Source organism: Rhea pennata, chromosome 1 (genome assembly GCF_028389875.1).
Source record: "Rhea pennata isolate bPtePen1 chromosome 1, bPtePen1.pri, whole genome shotgun sequence".
Lineage (NCBI taxonomy): Eukaryota > Metazoa > Chordata > Aves > Rheiformes > Rheidae > Rhea > Rhea pennata.
The window spans coordinates 59,855,269-59,876,412 of NC_084663.1; positions in this window are offsets into that span (position 1 = coordinate 59,855,269).

Consider the following 21,144-nt stretch of genomic DNA (forward strand, 5'->3'; position numbering starts at 1 on the left):
CGGTGCGAAGAGGCCTTTTCCAGCCTCATTTCTGTCACGGCTTCACTAGTTTTATTTCCGGATTAGCACAGCGGGATATAGCGCGGGCACAGGATTCAGGTGAAAAGGACCCAATTCCTCAGTGCGTGCTAGTACTGGGGCTATTGCAGAGTTTCGGCGAGACCCAGCGGAGCAGCCCAGCGCACGGTCGTCCGCAAAGCTCGCTGGTACATTGACGCAACAGCACGGACGCCTTCAGCGAATGCAAACCACATCACTTACTCTGGCACCAAACAGGTCACAGCAGGAATGGGGGAGAGCCCAAGTGAAAAAGAGGTGTAGCGTCCAGTTTGGAAAAGTCCCTGGGATCTTTCAGGGTGCTAAAAGCATCCTAGGTACCTAAGTTACTCATATGCTTTAAAGATGCAACACACGCATGGGAGCGAGCTCTTGCTTCCTAGTGAGAAACAGGTCAGCATCTCTCCAACCTCATGCACTATTTACCTTCCTCATACTGACAGTTAGATGCACGCTTGCCACTCTTACTTTTCCTGTTCTTCCGGATAAAGGGATTTTTCTGTTGCTATCGTTCATCCCTTGCCTGAAGGCCCAGGTGTACCTAGCGCTTTCTTGATGTACCGTGCTCTGCTTCAGATGGGAGACTTTTGTCTTCATGTTTCTGGTTGCAGCAGAGAGAGCTGTGCTTGAATACATTCTCCGCGGGGGAGTCAATCACCCGTAAGCTCCAGGGCATGAAGCATCCAAAAATATTTTGCCTCCTAGTACCGGCCTTACTGAAAATGAAAGACACTGCAGAGATTAAAATCTCATCTTTTTCAAATGTTAATAGACTTACAATGAAACAGAAAAACTTGCGTTTGCCCAGCAACGGAAAGAGAAAACTTCCTCCTAAAACCACAGCAACTGGCAGTGGAGTCTCACTGGTTGATTTAATAACTGAAATAACTTGAAACTTACATTTTTGCAATAGAACCAAAAACAGATTAGCAGTGTCCCTGTTAGGTTACTCAACCAAAATTTAAGCTGAGGAAAAGGTTTTGGTTGGAGAGATGTAATCATTGGGACAGTTTTTTCTCTCATTTTGTTTCTCAGGCGTTAAACGTTTCCTTCGTGAACTTTCTCAAGGATGGTCTGCTATGGGTGCATTCAGTAAAGACTTCTGCAGCAGTATTTAGCCTTGATGCTAAATAAATACCCTCCCTTCACTAGGAACAGCAGAGAAGCAGCTTCTTAACTATTTTAAAATGGAAAAAATACAACAAAAAAACAGTTGCTTCATTTAGATTATAGGTTGTTAGGTTATGTTTGTGAGTGCACTGGATGATTATGGATGCAGAAAATAATTGAAGGAAGGTCAAAACACCCACATTTTGTATGCCATTATTATGAGTACAGTTAATTTTACTGCAGCAGTAACTGTGGGGAATTGCAGCCAGGGTCAGTGTTTCATTGTATTGGATTCAATCTAAACAGAAAAGAGGCCTTAAAGCAATCATTCTCTTTTACTGCAGAACTTAATTTAAAATGTGAAACATATCTCCTGAATATTTAGTTATATACAATATGTAGCAGTTTGACTTCTGCCAGTGTAGGTAGCTGTTGTGAAAAGTCAGAAGTGTGGAGAGAAACACCAGCCTCTTAAATCTGGTGTGGACTCTGAACCCCAGCTGGACTCGATGGGAAACCAGAGCTAGGAGTGCAACAAGATGCATGTGAGCTTCTGCAGGTGCTGGTTTATTTGGTTTATTTCTGGACATGATGAACAGCAGTGACCAAGGTGAAGGCCAAAGCTAGATCTCACAGGGTGTCACCTCCTCACCAGGATGCCGTGCGATCACAGATCCGTGCCCGGGAGGGACAGTGGAGAAAGATTAGGCAAGAACAGTGCTTTTGCAAGTTGGAAATACTACATCTACCTTGGGGCTTAAAAACTGGTTTCCTGAGCCAACAACCCAGATTGAAAGTACGCCAGTTGAAAGGAAGGAAAATTAATATCCAAGACTTGCTGGAATGGAGATAGTGAATCCAGGGGCCAACGCTATTTTAATAGCAAAAACTGGTTGAATGAAAAGCCACCCTAGTCCACTCAAACACATGCAATTTGTTTATTGCATGTGCCAAGACATGCTCACTTAAGCGTGAGGACCCACCTGCAGATGCATCTTGTCTTGCGGAAAATGAAACCGTCTGCTAGAAACACTGGGGGCCTATAACACAAACGAGAAGGAAGTCAGACAACGTATTGGTTGTACAGGATTTTCGGGGATGGGTCAAAAAGTAACAGCTCACACAAACTACTCAAATAGCATCACGGTGCTGGATACTAAAATAAAAGACAGTATCCTCATTCCTTTTTATAACAGAGCTCATTTCAGAGTTACACCAATACAAATTGAAAACAAGCAATGGATTTTTAAGTTTTAGACTGTAAACCACTGTATCTTTTTTATATATATATGTGCGCACACAGGTACAAACCGTTATTGTAGTATAGTTACACAGTAAAAAATGATGAAGACCATGATTTTACGGATTGTGTTGCCAGCTCATTACTGCAGAGGCATGAGAAAACTGGTTCCAGTCGCAGAGCTGTCAATGAGCCAGTCTAAAGTAGCGTATGCTTTGTAATTACCTCGTGCCCTGTCTCAGTTTAATTCATATTTAAAATGTATATATGGCTCTTCAGTCATCTGTCTCATCGGTGTTTACGAAGGTGGATGGATTTTATTGTCCTCGCTTTATAGGTCGTGACACCGGGTCATTTTCAGGCCAAGTAACAAGACCAAAGCCACCCGAGCCCTGAAGCTCTCTGGGCTTGTTGCTCAACCTGTGGGTTGCATTTCCTCCACACAGCTGAGAGAAGGATTTGGGTAGATAGTGATTTCAATAATACTTTTCAGTAATGCTATAATGCCGTTTAATCAAGTCACTGAGATTTGTTATAAAGACGACAAAAAACCTTCATATCTGTGGAAGAGCAGCTGCCAGTTTCAAAAAGTACCTCTAATAAGAAAATGATCTAAATAATTGAAGTAATTTCTGAGAGTGCAAATTAATCTATGTTCATACAGGAAAAATATTCATCTGATAATGGGAAAATTATTGCTCCTCCTATCACACATTTTTTGTATTATCAGCAATTATTTTATATTACAGTCTTGCAACTCTTATGAGTGGTCATTAGTAACATGAACAGAGTTTGCTGAAATAAATAAGCCTGAAAGGTCAAATCCCTGCCTTGAATACATAGGTATAGATGATAACATTGCTGTTTAGTCTCCAAGGTGTGGTGTGCTGCACAGAAGTGCAGCAACTCTTTTGTAAGGGTTTAGTCTTTTTTTTCCTATTCTAAATAAGAAGCCCTTCTTGCTCTTCCCCACTTGTATGTCCTACTTATTTGGGGTATGTAGAAGGTTTTTGTTTTGCTTTTATAAAGGTGGAAGGTTGACTGATTAAAAGTTGGGTATGTGTTTGCCTACTATTCGTAGCTTCCAGCCGCTGCAGAAAATTGTTGGCACAGGAACCTCCCCCCAAAAGGCTGACATTTGAAATAGCAAGCTGTGTGAAGCATTAAGGCAGCTCCTCAAATCTCTCTCTACGATGCCTCCATTCTTAGTATAAAACACAAAACATACAGTGCAAAATAAGATGTTACTGATACAGCTAAGAAGTGAATACTTTACGACCCTCTGTTTTTCTAATGCTGTGCCTGATCTGTGCCTGATCCACTCCATTCCTGTGAGCTAGTATATTAAGGCAATAAAAGCAATATTCAACAGTAAGGGAAGTCTTTCATTTTCACAAATCCTGCATTCAACCCTGTGAACATTGTCGAAGACAGTCCCAGGGGAATGCCAAATATACACAATTGCATCAAAATTCTGCGTTGTGGTTTTGTGGCCTTCTTCTCTATGCGGGGTTAGTTTCCTTTCTTCTCCCCATTTCCTCTTCACTCTAATCAAACTCTTTTCTTGCTCTAATTCCCTTTTTCATTTCAGGAAAAGCATCAAAATAATAATTGTGATGATGTGGATGGCAGTGGTGTAACTCATTACTTACAGCCTCTGGAGTGGATGTGGGCCGGGCGTAGGAGGTGCTGTGGGTGGCCAGCAGTGGGACCCAGGGCTGTGCCAGGTTCTCGCATTAGGTCATTTGGAAATTCTTGCTTTTCTGCATGGATTTACCAGAAAGGAGGTGGGAGCAAAAAGGTGGCTGTAGGCTTGGAGTTAGGAGATCTTACGGAGTTTTTATATTAGTGCTTCCTAAGGCACTCGATGACTTTGCAGTTCCGCAATCTTTTTCCCTTCATTAATCCTATCTCATTACTGACCCATCATTAACCACTTCCTATCATTAACTCCATGGATAGCCCTGACCCTATTACCTAATGCGGACCATGTAGAGTTTAGGCACAAGATAATGACAGTCTTCTCAGTTTGCTTGACTGTGAGTGATCTTTGAACAACACAAGGTATCTAAACCTAAAAAAAAAAAAAAAAAAAAAAAAAAAAAAAAACCACAGATCTTAGAGTAGGACCATGGAACAGATAAAGCTTCAAAAGAACAGATCATTCTTGGAAAAATACAGTGCATTATAGTCACCGTCATTTTGGGGACAGAGAATACAAGGGACTATTTGTTAATAGGTAGAATCAAGAGGATTATCAAATATGTAAAAAGGGAATGTTCTGAATATTTGTTGATTATAAAATGAAAATAGTTATGATAATTTTGATTACAAACTGCAAACGTGCTCTCTAAATCACACCCTAATATTTCTGAGCAAAAACGCTTGAGTCAGCCCCGTCTCTGTACAGAGGAAAATCACACACCCCAGTTGGTGCTGTTGCATCATCAGTGCTGACATCTTATGGCATCTGGAGCAATGCTGTGGAGAGAAAATGGGTTCTTTGTGAATGTTAAAAAGCTAACTAGCCTAAAGGCAAGTAAAACCTGCTGTTTCATTTTATTTTTTTTTAATTTTAAAACTACACCAAGTTTTGAAAGGTTGAGCCTTGAAGTACTGAAATAAAAAGTACTGTCTCCAGCTGCAACCTGATGTTTCCTCAGGTTGACTTTGATGTAAGCTGGAAAGTCCCTAAGCAGCTGCTGTCTCTCTGCTTTGGTCTCACTAAAAAGAAATGAGAGGACAGGGTGGATCCATCCATTTCTTGTCAAGTTTTCTGCTAGACAGCAGAGGCTCAGAGAGCGCAGGGCCCACAGTCAACCGGCTCTGCATAAATTTAGGGATGAGCCTAGCAAGAAGCCTTCTCCTCCCTCACCTGGACCTTGAGTTCAGCCCTGGAAAGAAGGACAAGTGATGGTGAGGACCAGGCCTAGTTTCTATTTCCTGATTCTTTGGCCAACCACTGTAAGGCTAGATCTGTTGAAGGTGTCTGCCAGCACACATACACGACATGGGCTTGATGTATTAATGTAGAGTTTACCTTTTGAGATCATGGTTCAGACTGAATTACCAACTTCTGCAGGAGCCTGCTGAGAAGAGAGACCCTAAAGTACTTATGAGCTACTTCTAAAAATCATGATGGCTTAACCACTGCGAATGACTGGAACCTACGCTATCCTGTAGCCTATTTCGTTTCAAAAACACACTTTTATGCTGTTCTTTGTACTTTTAACACTAAGGAAGATACTCACAGAGGCCTATAGCTGGCAGAGGCTCCAGTGGAGGTGCGGGTCCCTCTGCTCTGCCAGTCCACGTTGCTCCGTTTCACTCAGGCCCTCCTGGGCACCACGGGTGAGCATCGGACTTCCTTCTGGAGCAAGCCGAGCTGTTCCCCTCAAAAAGGGAGCTGCTTTCTCCCTGCTACATTTTACAGCACAGTTCACTGCAGGGCCCATTCCTGGCACACCGTATGGTGTCAACCACATCAACATTGGCTTAGATGCCATCCCAGCAGACCTCACAGCCTCAGATGCCTTCATACCACACCTCAGGGCATGCCACACACCCTTGACTATAAGATCACTGCTCCGGCAGGCTGTGAGAGAGCCCCCTCAGTATTTTGGGCATTTTGAACTCCAAAATTGTATGCGCACACAGTTGTCTTGGCATGGCACGGCATGGCGTGTCAGCACACTACAAGGACACTTGTAGTTGCTTTTTGGAAACCCCTGTCCATCTCAGCTGACTAGGGAGATTAAATCTTCTTAGGCTAAAGCTAGCTGTGCCATACAGCATCCTCTGTGTGCAGTGTTACATGTACCAAATAAAAAAAACAGTCTCATGGCTAGTAACGTACGTGAGATTTAGTACAGCTAAGCATGGTACTGAGTAAAAGTACTTCCCAGCTGCAAGCACAGATGCTTTTTTTTTTTTTTTTTCCTAATCTAACTAAGCCCTGATGACATAAAGCATTAAACAGACCTAATACTTGAGCAGAGACACACACATTCAGACAGGTATGGCTAATATAACGCTAGCCAGCTTCTTCTGTGTCTGAACATGGAATAATTTAACTGAGTCGTTAATGAAATGGGACTTGGCCTTCCACATCCGTCTTCCAAGGCAGCAGCAACAGTTGCTAGAGGTCATGTTTTTTATCAAGCCAGCAGATGGCATTCGTACACTTTTCTGCGCTCCTCACCTCCTTTTGGAAGCAACGCATTACATTTTCCCTTTATTAGTGCAAAGTCCCTTGCACAAGAATATCTTCCAGACTGGTAAAGAACTTAGCTTTTGTAAGAGTAGGAGTGTTTCTTGTACTCTGTCCAACCTGATAAATTACCGGACTGGGAGGATTAGAAATATTATCCCAGAGATTAAAATTTAAATTAGATCTCACAGAAATAAACTGCTACGTACAATCTGCCATTTCCACTACACTTTGATGAAAGCTGGGAGGTTTCCAAGCAGCTGCTCTCTCTTACTCTTTCATATGACCTTTTCAGAGCCGTTTCATTATTCCGCAGCTCCCCAGACTGAGCAGAGCATATACATTATCTAGAAACAAAAAGATTTTACAAACTGGACGAGATAACGGCTTCATTTATCTAATATTATCGTGGCCGGTTTGTTCAGAGGAAAACAGCGTGAAGGTGTCTTAGGGCCCGCTCTTCAAGCGTGAATGTGAGACCAAAAAAGACACTAGGTGTTTCCCATTTTTTTTTAAGTTTCGTAGAAGACAGTAGGAGATAGTTGAGATTTGACCATCCAGCTCATTTCAGCTTGCATAGCAATGAATCTCAGTAATGGGAATTAAGTGTTAACACATTTCTAACAGGACAGAGAATGCTGGTGTGCATTTAAACGCAAAATGATTGATGAGCCTCACAAGAATACTGCAACACACAAGAAGGATTTGAAATACTTTCAAAGGAAATATGAATATACATGTATTTCTGTCTTATGTACATCTTGTAAAAGACCCAGTAGTGGGAGAAACCGGTGTTTTGTAGTAATACTGGGCCTAAATTATTCCCCCTGTCTTCTGAGAGCAGAGATTTATTAGCTTTAGTGAGTTCAGGATTAGGCTGTAGGTGAGCAGAGCTCGTAGTACTATGAGAGCCAAATGACTGGTCAGTAGACTGGAGGAAAAGATCCCTTGGACTTCCGTATGATAAACCCAGTATTACTTAAAAAGATTTAAATGGAAAACCTGTGACAGAAATGAAACCAAATAGTGTAGTACTTCCACATGTAGCTAGATGGCTGTAATGGCACGCTGGAATGTCTAGATTTGCTAATTCATTGAGGATTCTGCTCTTGTTTTATAGTTTCCTTCATATAAAACAATCTTTTCTGTATTCATTTCCTTGACATTTTTGACATATGCCAACTCCACCTATTTCTGTTATGTAATTCTTCTAAATTAATTTTATCAGCTTTAAAATTCATATCAACTGATTTGGGGCAGTAAAAATAAAATAAAATAAAATAAAATAAAATAATAAAATAAAATAAAAATTCTAAACTGAGACCATCTTTCATTTTTAAGTAAAATGTTTAGTCCTCATTTGCTCCGCTTAGCTGCTGCTTCTACTACAGCAATACATGTAGATGTTCACAAACTTTAAGAACCAGAGAAACTTATAGAAATACATCATTAAAAAAAAAAAAAAAAGATTTTTGCTGGCAGACCTGCTTTTGGTCATCCCTTTGTAACCTTACAAAATATTATCTCTTAGGAACTCCAGAATGCCAGCTAGTTGGCACAAAAGAAAACTTGACCAAAAAAAAAAAAAAAAAAGAGAGAGAGAGAGAGAAGCATTGGCAGGATTTGGTGTGGGGAAACATTTTTTAGTAGCTACATAGGCATTTCCAAACTTTTTAGGGGGGAGGGTTCCTACGAGTGTGTTAGTTTAAAAGATTAAAATTTGCAGTCTCTACTGAGAGGAGAGTTCTTGCTAAAGTCTGTATACCAAAGCTGGCTGTGAATTGAAGAACTGTTGTAATTAGATTACTGTAAATACAATAAGAAACTCACTCCTGGTGGTCTGGGGAGAGGTGTCATAGGGCACTAGAGAATTGTGTTGGCAGGATTTGGGACAGTTTGACTGAAAGCAGAGAACACAGTCTCAAAATCCTTTTAATCTTTTTTTTTTTTCAATTCTTTGAGGATTTGTTTGTCATTAAGTAACAGTCAAAAGATTAAGGAAGTATAAAATGACATTAAAGCTCACAAGTACTTCTATGAAATTATCGGTGCTAGTGTAGCCTTCAGCAGGGATCGCTTCTGCCAACACTTTCTAGAGCCACGCAAAAGTGAAAGAAAAGCAGCGAGCAACACACAAAAGCAAACCCTACGAACGCGGGCTGGAATAGCCCTTTCCCGCTAGCGCTTCTAATGCCCCCTCTTCCAAAGTGCCGTGGCTGTTGCTATGTGTCCGGGCTCCGCAAGCTTAAACTTTGCGTGGCCCATGCTAAACTAATTTGAGTCAATTTGTCTACATCATTTCAACAATCGTTCGGTGCATTTGGAACCGCACATACAACACCGCATGATAAAGGCCCACCGAGCAGATGCCGACTGCTCATTCTGCCGTGGTCTAGCTGTTGCTAGTTCTTCACCATGGTTTCTCCATATCCTAGTGACAATGTTAGTTTTTCGGTGGTGAGGTTAAGTCTGTGGCTGGCTAGTTAAGACTTTTCTTTACGGAGAACAGCTCCTATAACAACTGCCAGCTCTAAGCATGACCTTTAAAATGAAATGAGGGAGTGGTAGCTGGAGTACTTTTTTTTCTTTTTTTTTAATCTCCCAAGGGAGTTCAAAGGACTACAAGGAGATTTTGCAAGTTTTAAGCCAGCACAAGAAAGAGGCGCCAGTATCAGAAGCTGTTATCGTGGAAAAGCTGATCTAACTTGCTTATGATTAAATAGTATACGTATAATGGGTTTTGACACATTTTTAAGCATTTTGTAAGACAGCTTTGGCTTTGGAACTGAAATCAAACAGGAATAAAGAATTAAAACAGCTCCACTCTGTGCCTGGGTAGTATTACAAGGTTGATCGTAGGTGATGCAAATCAGTAGAGCTGTAGAGGGAATTAACTGAGTTACTCCATTTTCTAACAGCTAAGGATTTAGTCTTTGAGTGTGGAGCATTATGTTTTGAAAGCTCCAGTATTTTATGACTAAAAGAGCAAGAAGGAGCAGTAAAAAAAAAAAAAAAAAAAAAAAAAAAAAAAAAAAAGTATACTTCATTCTTACGCATGATAAATCACTGCAAGAGGTATTGAAATGCATTTGTCCTGTAGTGTGAGAAAATCTGTAAGTGACGTTTTTATTATTCTTGGATTGGTCTGATAGTTTCTCTGGAAGTCTTCACTGAAATCAGGTTACCTGGTGAGTCTTGCCGATTTGGAGCCTGTGTAACTCCAAGGATAGGCAGAGCAGAGACACCCTGTTACTGCCTTGCTGGGGACAAAGCTGTTCCTCTCTCTCTCTTCTAGCAAACAGCTGAGAATTTTTACAAGACCTGCAAAAAATGATACCATTTTCCCATGGCAAACTTTGAAGTAAATTTCATTTTTGATAGTGTTTCCAAAACTTGATAATTCCACTCAATTGACAAAAGCAGAGTTGGAGTTAAACCTCAGTGTTTTAGAGAGTTTTTTCCCCCCTCCGCTTCTTTTTAACCCAGGACTGTTAGGGTAGCCCCTCCATGTTAACCAAGACTGTATTTTGATGTATTTTCTTGGGCAGGGAGGTATTGCCCAAGGAGTTGCTTTTCCCATCACAGAAGAATGTCAGTGAAAATCTTTTGGTGAGGTCCTGTTTTTGTCAGATGTTTCAACACAGAGGCTTTTTTTAGTGTTCAGTCTCCAGATAATAAAACCAGAAAGGTGGGAAACATGGGCAGCTCTGTTTACTGTTGCTCGTGTGGCTCTTTTTTTCTTAATTCGCATGCTCCAGATGGGCATTCATTGCACTCTGATTTGAATTTTAGATTCAAAATAAAGTCCAGTACTGAAAAATAAAAGTCCCTTGAAGCAGCACTGCAGAGAGGACTCATTAAAGCAGCCTGATTCTTCTTCCAAAGAGGAGCTCCCTGCCCGGCACAGACCCCATCAAGCTCTGTTGTGTGCTGGCCCTGCCACCATAAGGACATTTGAGTGGTGGGACAGTAAAAAGATGAACTGTGCTACACTCTGGCAGCTTCTAGGTGTACAGCGGGCCTGAAATCTCCCCAGACTAAATCCTGGCTGCCCCTGTGCAAAGACACTCTAAAACCTCTCTTTTCAAGTAAGCAGAGCAGAACTAAGGTGCATATGAAGATCTGGACCGGGCTTCTAGAAGGGTTACAGCTTATAAAGACTGACTCTGAGTCAAGTGCAGCAGAGGGCTGAGTTTTAGAAAAGATGGGTCTCAATCTTGGCTCCCTGCTGATGTTCATGTGCTGGAAGAGCTGTAGCATTACTGTTTACTCTAGCATTGCTAATTACTGTAGTACTTCCAGTTTTGCCTGGGAATGCACATCCTAGCTCCAGAAGACAAAGCATTTGTCACTACTGATATAGTCAGTGACTCGAGTAAGAGCAAGCTGATGGCAGTAAGGTTTATCAAGAGGCTACAAAAATCAGGAATCAGTATCAGGAATAAACATGAATTTAGAAAACATACGTTTATAAGCTAAGTAGGAGGATGGTAGGTGCCTAAAGCTCATAAAGGACTTGGATGCTGCACCATCTGTTGGGCACCTGAGCTCCTGAGGGTCACCTGCAGCTCTGGCCTGAGCCCAGACTCTTTATAAGGCCTCCAAGAGTTCAGGCCTTATAATGGCATGAGTCACAAAAAACAGGGATCTTCCTACATTTTTTAGCAGAGTAACTGAAGAGTTAAATCTCACTCTATTTTGGGTACAGTGATGCCATAATGATATAGCTGGTCTCGTGTCAGGGCTGGATTACAAGTCCTCCAGAGACCACTTTGGGGCCATTTTGTATGATCCAGTTCAGCATTACAAGAATAAATAAATATAGATCCACTTTTGATTCAAAGGACACGTACTCCCCTGATAATAAGTGCTTTTCTTCCAAAGTATGATTTAATACACAAAATACACATTAGCAAGCGCTGCCTTTCAGACTATTGATACCACTGGAGTCGCAGTAAAAGATGGCCACGCTGATGATGAGGGAAATCATGTGAGCAAATTTCCTCTCCAAGAACCACCTGGGCACATTTTTTTACCTCATGAAGGCACTGCTTTATAAAGATCTTTCCCTTCTTTATAAAGAGCTCAGTTTTTTGGGCAGTAGATCTCAGACAGGGGAGCAAAAGTAGAGATTGATATAGCAGGAGTTTGGTGATTAATTTTCAACCAACAAATTACGCAACATCTGTAAAACTTCTCAAAGCAAAAGTGTCTGGTCCTCAGTGCTCTGCTAAGAGCTGGCAGGACCCAACTCAGTCACTCCCCAACTTTTTCTGTCTCACCTGGAAGTGGTTTAGCCGCAGAGTGGTAGGAGTGGAGCATCCCACCAGGAAAACTGCCAGCACCAGGAATTCATCAACATCAGTGAAGTTCAGCTGAAGAAGGCAACTAGTCAAATACCAGGACAAAAAGAATATATCTGCCAGATTTTTCTCAAAAATTGAAGAACTCCTGGTAGAGAGGTAGGGGCCATCACAGGCAGCCTCAAATGATGCTTTGTTAAAGTGGCTCAAGAGGAAGCAGGGCTGTGGAAGAGCTGTTTTTTCTCTCTTCACTGAGGCTCAGGCTGTTCTCCTGCCACTATATTTTAGCAGGCATGAAAAGAAAAAAGAAAAAGGAGTGACTCTATCTGTAATAAAATTATAAAAAATAAAAGGTAGAGACTAAGGATGGATAAGGGCAGAGGGATATGTCATGTATTTTTTGTCAACCTGGTGAGAGCAACCAGGGTTAGTGTCACACGATGACAGAGGACTAAGCTCGTATGCTTGGTAAGCCAACTAAGGGGAGACATGGGATTCCCAGCCCAAAATGCTTTGGATTTGGGGGAGCCCAGCGTGGCCACTGAAGCAGAGGCCCAGTATTAGGGAAAATAGGCACCAAGAATTTAGCCGTAAGCTCGAGTTAAGCAAGGATTTCTGTGACAAGCTGTCTTCGTCACCCGGCAAAGCTTAGGTTTATGCCTTGAGCAAATTCTTAAAGTGCTTTTCTCCCAGCTTAGCAGCCAGGCTGCTGTTCAGGCCCCGCAGAGTGAGCTAGCTGGAAATGGCTGGTCTGCTCATACATCCCTGCTTGGAGACCTTCCATGGGACCCTCTGGGGGAAATGGAGATCATGAGCCACAAGGGGGAGGGTGACCCAATGCCAGGGGCAAGAAAAAGATCATGGCCGGATACAAGGCGCAAAGGTCACAGTGTAACTCTGGGCAGGAGGTGAACAGGATAACCTAGAGTAATTAGCAGGAGTAGCCAAGCCTGCTGGTGGGTGGAGGAACCAGCCGGTGGGATATCAAACTGCAGGAAAGTTACCTCTTTGTGGTGCTTAATGGGGCTGACTTGCAAGAACTGCTGTTCTCCTTGTCAGGAAGCTCTCCTGGCCTGGAGAAGGTCACCCACGGGGCATCACCTGCTGGGCATTATCTGCTGAGCATCATGGCTGCCTGCCTTGTGGAGCAGGGGAAGGAGTTTCTCAGGACCTTTCAGTGTGGGGCACCAACAGCACAGATTAAAACAGGACACAAGCCCTCTGACTGTGGTTCCTAGGACTAGGAGGGATGGTCACACATTCAAATGGAGGCAGTTCCCCTTCCTGACAAAAGGTGAAAACATTTTCATCTATGAAAAGGGAATTTGTTTTCATATAAATTTGCCCTTCTTAATGAGAATTCCCACTCTGAAACTTGCACAGAAAATTGGGTTTTCATCAGTTAAGTTTTTTTACCTTGCTCTATCTAACACCCTCACGGTGATCCCCACGATGAGTAGCAACTTGTTACATGAGCAACGCCACTGTCTCATGGGTATAACCATGAAGAGTAGATGGGGCTATTATGGTAAGTCAAGCTAGCAGAATCTGATTTTTATAAAACTTTTGAACTAGCAGTTTAACCATTTGCAGTCATTTAACTGTCATAAAGTGAGTATAATAATATGGAGTTATGACACAACAAGGCTAATAATATTGCTAATTTTCTTAATATTCTTAAGATGTTTTGGCATGGGCTTAGTCTGAAACTTTGTAGCCAAGAAGTCCTAACTCCTCCCAGGACTTGGAGAGCAAATCTCTTGTGGAAAATCTCGGACTAACTGAAGAATCACAGTTGCAGATGAACACCAAAGCCGAGAACTAAATAAGTTAGAAGGCTCCATATTTCTCCATTTTTACTGTTGAGGTGATGAGGGAAAATGGAAGAGGGATGAAGATACTTTGAGCATGTTCAAAGGGAAAGGAACGTTATTTTGCCCACCCCTAAAGCCTGGGGCATTTGCTGGCTACTGCCACTACCTCGTCCTGGTCCAACAGTCTAGGCCAGTTTTAAGAAAAATACATATTGTGGAATTTGAAATTCCTTGCTTTTGATGCTAAGCTTTGACAGGGTATAACGCTGTGTTCCCAAGCACTAGCCAGAATGTGTCCAGCACAGTAGAGTAAATGTGTTTTTTTGTGTGTGTGCGCTACATGCTGAGTACCAGCGCTGGTTTTACTAATGCAAAGAACCCCTCATAGCTGAACTGTGTAAACTGTTTCTAATGTATCCTTTCCCAACTTCGTTCAAACAAACAATGGCCTCTGGAAATTTATTTTAATGCTGCTGAGATCAAATTGTTACTTAATTTAACAGATGAATCATTCTCTCTTCCAAATCCCCTTTATCTCTGCACATATATTACTTAATAGCTTATCTACATGCCTATCAAATCTTGCTCCTCTGAAAGACTACAATGACTGACCTCTTGCTTGTATAGCAGATTAGTAGAGTGAAGAAGTCTCCTTTCTTCATTCCCATCTTTCCATACATAGCAAGAATATACTTTGGTTTTTCTATAGATACATTTGGCAGCATTATTTGGATATGAGATATCAAATCTGGAGCTGCCTCCAGGACATTTGTAATAGCAAATGAAACACAGGAAACATTTACATCAATAATTTCTGCTCATAGAATAAACTGTAGAGTTATTTTATAGGGTTTGACTTAAAAATGACTCCACTCCTTTTGTTTGTTTGTTTTATGCTTCTGTGATTCATGTTGATGTGGGTCAGTTAACTCTTTAAAACTCACAAAACATTGCAATGTCTGTGCATCTGAGCAGCTGCATGGGTGAGCAGAGAAAAGAGGCAGGCAGAAGAAGGGAAAAGGTATAGAAGACTTTCCTCTTGGCCACCTATTTTGAGAGGTCAAAGCTGTCTCTACCTCCTCCACCTCCTTCCCTGTGCATTGCACCCTACAACCCTCAGCTGAGGCATCAGGTTTTTCTCAGCCTGCCCCAGATCTGCCCTCCTTCCTGCAGGTGAAGGAGAGCCCCAGCAGCGAGGGCTCCAGCTTGAAGGCTGAGTGCGCGGCTTCAACAGACACAGCAAAGCCAAGGATCCGATTCCTGCAGCCCTCCTAGGTGTTCAAAATGCCCATTCCTCAGGGCCTCATCGTGAAGAGCGTACATGTACATAGGCAAGTACTGAAGCGGAAGACGAGGTCCATGGTGCACAGCACCTCACAAGCATTAGACCCCATTAACATGAATAGGAAGATATTGTTTCAGGTTCTCTGTAAACTCAGGTGTCACAGCATGGACTGTTATGTATCACGTCCTAGGGCTTTTTCAATGCCAGTGATGACACCTTCTCCTCACATCACTACGCTGTCATGATTTCCGCAAGAAATTTCCTGACTGATGTCTTCCTTCAGCAGCAAGCAGTGATAGCCTATGTATATTATGTACACACATATATATATATATGCACATTATGTATATTATTACTTATTCGGGATACTAGGATTGTCAAAACAATCATGATTGTCAAAAACCTTTTCACTGCAAACCAGGCACTGAACAGCAAGGCACGCTATGAGCAGACACCCGTGACACAGTGCTCTGCCTTGCGGCAGCACCGTAATTGCCCCTTACCAGGGCAGGGGCCCTTCTTTCCCTGGAGGACTGATGTGCTTCTTCACCCTCCTCTGCCACAGAAACTCCGCTGGGATGTGTGGCCAGGCTGCAGTGTAGTTCAGGGATGATCTAATGGGACTGATGAAATGCCTACACAAGCTAGTGGGAGTTTCTCCAGTGACTCCAGTGGCCTTTGAGTTAGGCATCTGTGGATGAAGGTCGGCAGGAAGGGAGTGAAGTGCTGGTCCAGCTGGATAACCTCTCTGCTCATCTGAGGGCAACAAAGAGGGGAAAAAAAGTGATTAGGAAGAGGATAAGGTGAACAGAGAAGAGCAATTCAGCCCAGCTTGGTGAGAGCTGCTTACTTCTAATATGGAAGCCTGTTTGGCTGACATAGCTTCTCCTAGTGATGGATCAGCAATCTCACATCTTCCCTTGCTTTACAAAAATTGCCTATGGGACTGAAGACAGTGGAAAGCAGGAGCTGGACTACTTTGCAAGTACTTCAGGTGTCAGCCCTGAGAGTGTAAACAGGCACCTACATGGGACCAGAGTGCAGTCAGCATCAGGGAAGCCTGCCAGATACAGACAGCACCTCAGCCACCAAACTGCAGTCTTACCTTTCTAGCTGCTCTTCAGGCTCAGACTGGCTTCTAGATTCATTCAGCCTCATCCCTCAGGTGCTCAGATCTACAGAAAACAATTTCCAAGGACTTCCAGACTTTCACTTAAAAATGTTGTTGTTTTAAAAAGTGATTTTCAGATAGATAAAACTATGAAACAGTATTAGAGGATATACAGTAGGATCTACCATGTCAAATTATAAATAAGCTGAAAACATTTAACTGAGAACAGAGGACCTCCCGCCCCCCACCCCCGGCCCCGGCCCTGTAAAAGGCAGCATTCGAAACATTCTTGTGTTTAGGTAAAAATGTGAGGCCTAAGCAGTTAAAAGGCAATGTGTTCTAAAGCCTCCCTAATCTATTTTCCTCCAATTCTTTCCACCTCTAAGAAGCTTGTGGAGTTAGTTGCCGATTAACATTCAGGAAGATTGTACTCTGTCTCCAGTTCATTGCTCTCTTGTTGGCTTATTGTTATTCAGAGCCCATTTATTGTAGATGAGCCATTCATTTTCCTCTAATTGGATGGGATTGGATTTCACTTTCATTGTTGGGTGGATTGAAAACCCGGGAGGGGCTGCAGGGATCAGACCAGGGCTGGGGAGACTTAACTGAGCACAAAGTTTAGATTGCAGCTGAAAGAAGCTGCATTAAAAAAAAAAAAATGCTAATGCCTCTCTGCTAGATCTGCAAGATCTCCCTCGTGATCTTGAATATCTTATTGTGTAACTTATATATTAAGTGTTTTCATTTTATTTGGTTCCTTGCCAAAGCACTTGTCGCACTGGGACTGCTAGGAGGATTTCTGAGCTAAGAAACCCAGCAAAGGCTTTGCACCAACGTCCCTCCTGTCAGGTTCCAGCTGGCTTTCGGACACTCTCTCAAACCTCTGGATTAAATCCTTTCACAGTGTCCGGATAGTACACTGTAACGTCCTCCCCTGGAAAACTGCTCACATTCATTTGGGGTAGCACAAGGGTCTGCAAGGAAGGTGTGTTTTGGAGGCTGCAATCGGCAGCTATTTGCACCGCAGATCGCTCCGGCAGCTGCTCCGTCCCCACTAAGGACAAACCGAAGCCGGGAAAGCCTGCCCAGTGCTGACCCCCAGCACCGTGCGGTGCTAGAAATGCAAGCCTGGATCGAATCCAGCCCTCCCAGGCCTCGCATAACTCACCCTGAGGTGTTGGCAGTAGGGTTAAAAACACGCATGGACACCCAGGCGTGTCGCTGGGCCTGCGAGTCTCCGTGGGGCGTGGGAGCCTCGGGGTGGGTAGGGAACGAGCACGGTGGGACCCGGCTCCTCGGCCGCAGCCCTCGCACCTGCCCACGCACAGCTCAGGGGTGGCGCGGAGAGAAAGCGCGCTAAACTGAAGGATTTAGCCATCCGAAAAACAGGCGTCTAATCTGCTCCAGCAGCCAGCGGGGAGGCCGGTGCCTCCGGAGGGCGAGAGACGCAGGCGGCTGGCGAGACACGGCGCTGGGCTCCCGCGTGGGGAGCGTGGCCAACGCCGGTGCCACGGGGACGGGGCTCGGTCCTCGCTCCTGGCAGCCCTGCGCTGTGGCACACGGCCCTGAGCTTTCCCTACACCTCCCGAAACGCCCCTCTCATTGCCGGCTAGCACATCGCTTCAGCTGGCGTGATAAACCCGGGGGCTGGTTTTCGGCCTCCGGTGCCGAGAGATGGAGGGTGGAGGGGAGAAAAGGCGCAGGGAGGCAGCACGACAAAATTGCTCCAGTGTGTTGGGACAGATGTGCATCCTACAGATGTGCACCTGAGGGCTGGCTGCGGGCACTCGCCAAACTGCGGTATTTACACGGGAAATTCTTCAGCAAAGTGGAAGTGCATATTACAGTCTTTCCCTCAGCGGGGACCCATTTTGCTCCTCTCTTTTCTTCCAGACCATGGATTTTCACTAAACGTGCAGGAATGTCATATCTTTGACACCTTTACTATGCTGTCAAATACAGCTGAAATTAGCCAAAAGGTTTTAAAGTTACTGGAGGGTACATAGGGAAACCATGGCAACACATGTGTACCTGCACACAGTGATGGGGTGGAAAGTGGACTGTAAGAAGGACAAGACAATTATCAAAGAAGTTCAGCTACAAAACACACTTCTTCCTACCGTGAGCTTTTGCCAGAGAGATGCATTGTCACCCAGGGAGTGCTGCAGTTGATCTCTGCACTCACAATAAATAAATAAAATAAAATAAAATAAAAAGAGAGGTCCAAACCGAATCTCTGCTCTCCAAGAAGACCTGCTGCCCACCAGCACTAGAACCAACAAAATCATTTCCTGCAGATCCGTGCCCAACACTTGCTAGCTTCTACAAAGTTGCTGGCTTGGTCCAAAGTCAAACCTGCATAAAGGTATTTATTAGTTTCTTTCTCATATGGATCCTCTGTTGTTTTCTAAGTGCACACCTGAATCCTTCCCTCCCCTCTACCTGCCTCCTTCAGTTAAATTTGAGATGACTTGATACCTCCGAGAACTCCTCCATCTGCTGAATTTAGTGAATGCAGACCAACAGTAACCACAGGTGACTGGGAGAGGGGCAGAGAGACCAACACACCACATGGGTTAAAAATAAAGCAATTAACAACAGACTCAGTGATCAGGCTCTGGCTGAAACACAAAATATTTAGGATATTAATCGTTAAAACAAGTGACTGAGATAAAATGCTAAGGTATCTTCTGCAGCACTTCCATTTGAGGCTGGTGCAGGATCCCCATGCCCAAGCACGCACAAGGAGAGACACAACGGAGACATCTCCTCAACACAGCCACCCCTCACAGAAATCTCAGCAAATTCCCAAACCTGGCCAGCATTCAAAGCATAACAAAGATTTGGCAAATATGTTGGAATAACCTCAGCAGAAACCTATGTGCTTCATGGACAAACTGAAGTTAAAGAAAATATTAAAAACAAGGGGTAAAAATCTGGCCTGTTTCTTGCTGGGAATTTTTTGTTTAATTAGGCTATGGGAGACACCATATATGTATGGCTTTGATGTGAATTCCTGCACTACAGGTAAGTGGTTTGAAGAGCAAGACCTTATAGGGGTCTTGCAGGCTCCCACCTTTTAGCACATCTAACACTAACTGTGGCATCAGATCCAGCTGTCTAGATTTGAATGCAAGCTGATGACTGAAAGGCCTCAGGTGACAGCAAGTCCATTAGACCTTACAGTCTGTCACTTCAATGCCCAATTACACCCGTAAAATATTATACTTTGTTTTGCCAGCTCCGTTAAATACATAAAGCTTTACATACCTTCTTCCTGCAGAGGTATTCAGTCGTTGTCAACCTCTGGCTCGCGGTGACACCTGAGGTCTCCGGGCCCCCGTTAACCAGTCTGTGAACGGTAATTAAACAAAGCAAGCCCATGAGCAAAACAGCCAATATCCTGCGTTTGTACCTCCCCTGGAAAATTCTGGTGGTCTGCAAATCAAAAAATTACAAAAAACATCTGCTCTGGCTCAAAGACAAGTCTCCTCTTAACCTTCCCCCGAGTATGCTAAACAGCATAGTCTTAAATCATCTCCTTGGACTTTTCAGACCTCTGCAGTTCTGTAAGTTATGGGCACTACAGCTGGTCACAGTTGTGATCCCATCAGTACAGCGAGGAAGGGAGATCATCTCCTTACTCCCGTCGGTGCCCTCCTGTATTGTACATTCAGGAATTACAGAGCATCCTTGGGCCCCAGCGTGGCAGGAGCCAACATTTTACCATGGACCCATGTGGGCCTCAAAGTCGTTCTGGGGCACAGGTCCTGCTCCATAAACTGCGCCTTGCCTTCTTGCATTAGATCAACATGTCTGCATCCAGTTTACCCAGTAACTCCTGTGACTCTGTGCAACTCATCTGCTTTGATTGGCATTCACCAGCTTTAAGTTATCTCTAGTGCTTTTAAACTGCTTCCCAAACCATAGATGCAGACATTGAATCACCCAGGGCCACAGCTCTTCCAGGAGCCTGCTGAAAATGTGTCTTTGGATGATGTTCTCCATCAGCAATTACTATTCAGATCTACTGCTGAGCTACTCACAGTCATGTTATATACACTATACCAATTTTACCATTACCTTTTCTCATAACACTACTTCTTATTTAAGCAGAGACCTTGTAGAAGCCTAGGGTCTAGTTAGCTGTATCACTAAGTCTTTGGCTTAGCAGAAAATCTTGCTTCAAGAGAACCTGTCACAGTAACCCATACTGATGAATATGTAGGTTGCATTGTACACTCAGATTTCAGCTATTTTTCTCCTTTTCTTTTGCTTTGCTTTATTTCCCCCCCCAACTTTCAATTATTACTATTGCCCTTTTACAGGGCCCTTTTACAATTACAGAAAGGCAAGAGAATTGTACATGCTATTCCAGTGCATATCAGTAAAAATTTGATGTTACAGTTCTGTTTAACTTCAGGAATTTTTCTATTTCCTGATTTCATCTTCTCTTTGGCTCATTCTTCTTTTCTCCTGTTACTACAGAATTGTGAGAGGATAAAAAAAAAACACACATAAAACAATTTGGAAACTGATTTAAAAAATCCTTTTTTTTTTTTTTTTTTTTTTTTCATCTTGCTGCCCTTTTTTGGTTAGAAACTACCAACCAGGCAAAAATAGTATTAAATGAGAGAAAAGACCTCCCTTGCTCACCCTTTCACGGAGGAAGGGCAGGTTACTCACAGGCTGGCCAGCTTTCCCAACCCGGCCTGTTGCCTTCTCATCCCAGAAAGCCTCTTCCCAGGCCTGAAACACGGAACAGGACTGGCCGGACCCCGGATTTCTCCGGGAAGGGTGCAGGAGCCACGGTGCCTTGGGGGTAGTGGCACCCGTGCTCTCAGTGCGCCTCCAGGATACACACAGGTGTATCGCCTTAGGCTGGGGAAAACCATCCTGATGGTCCACAGTCAGGCAAGAAACGACAAGAAATGAGCAGCTCCTGCTCACGTGTTGGTTTTTTTCTGGTTTGCCTCCATCCAGACAAGCTGTTTCACAGCCAGGGAACCAACGC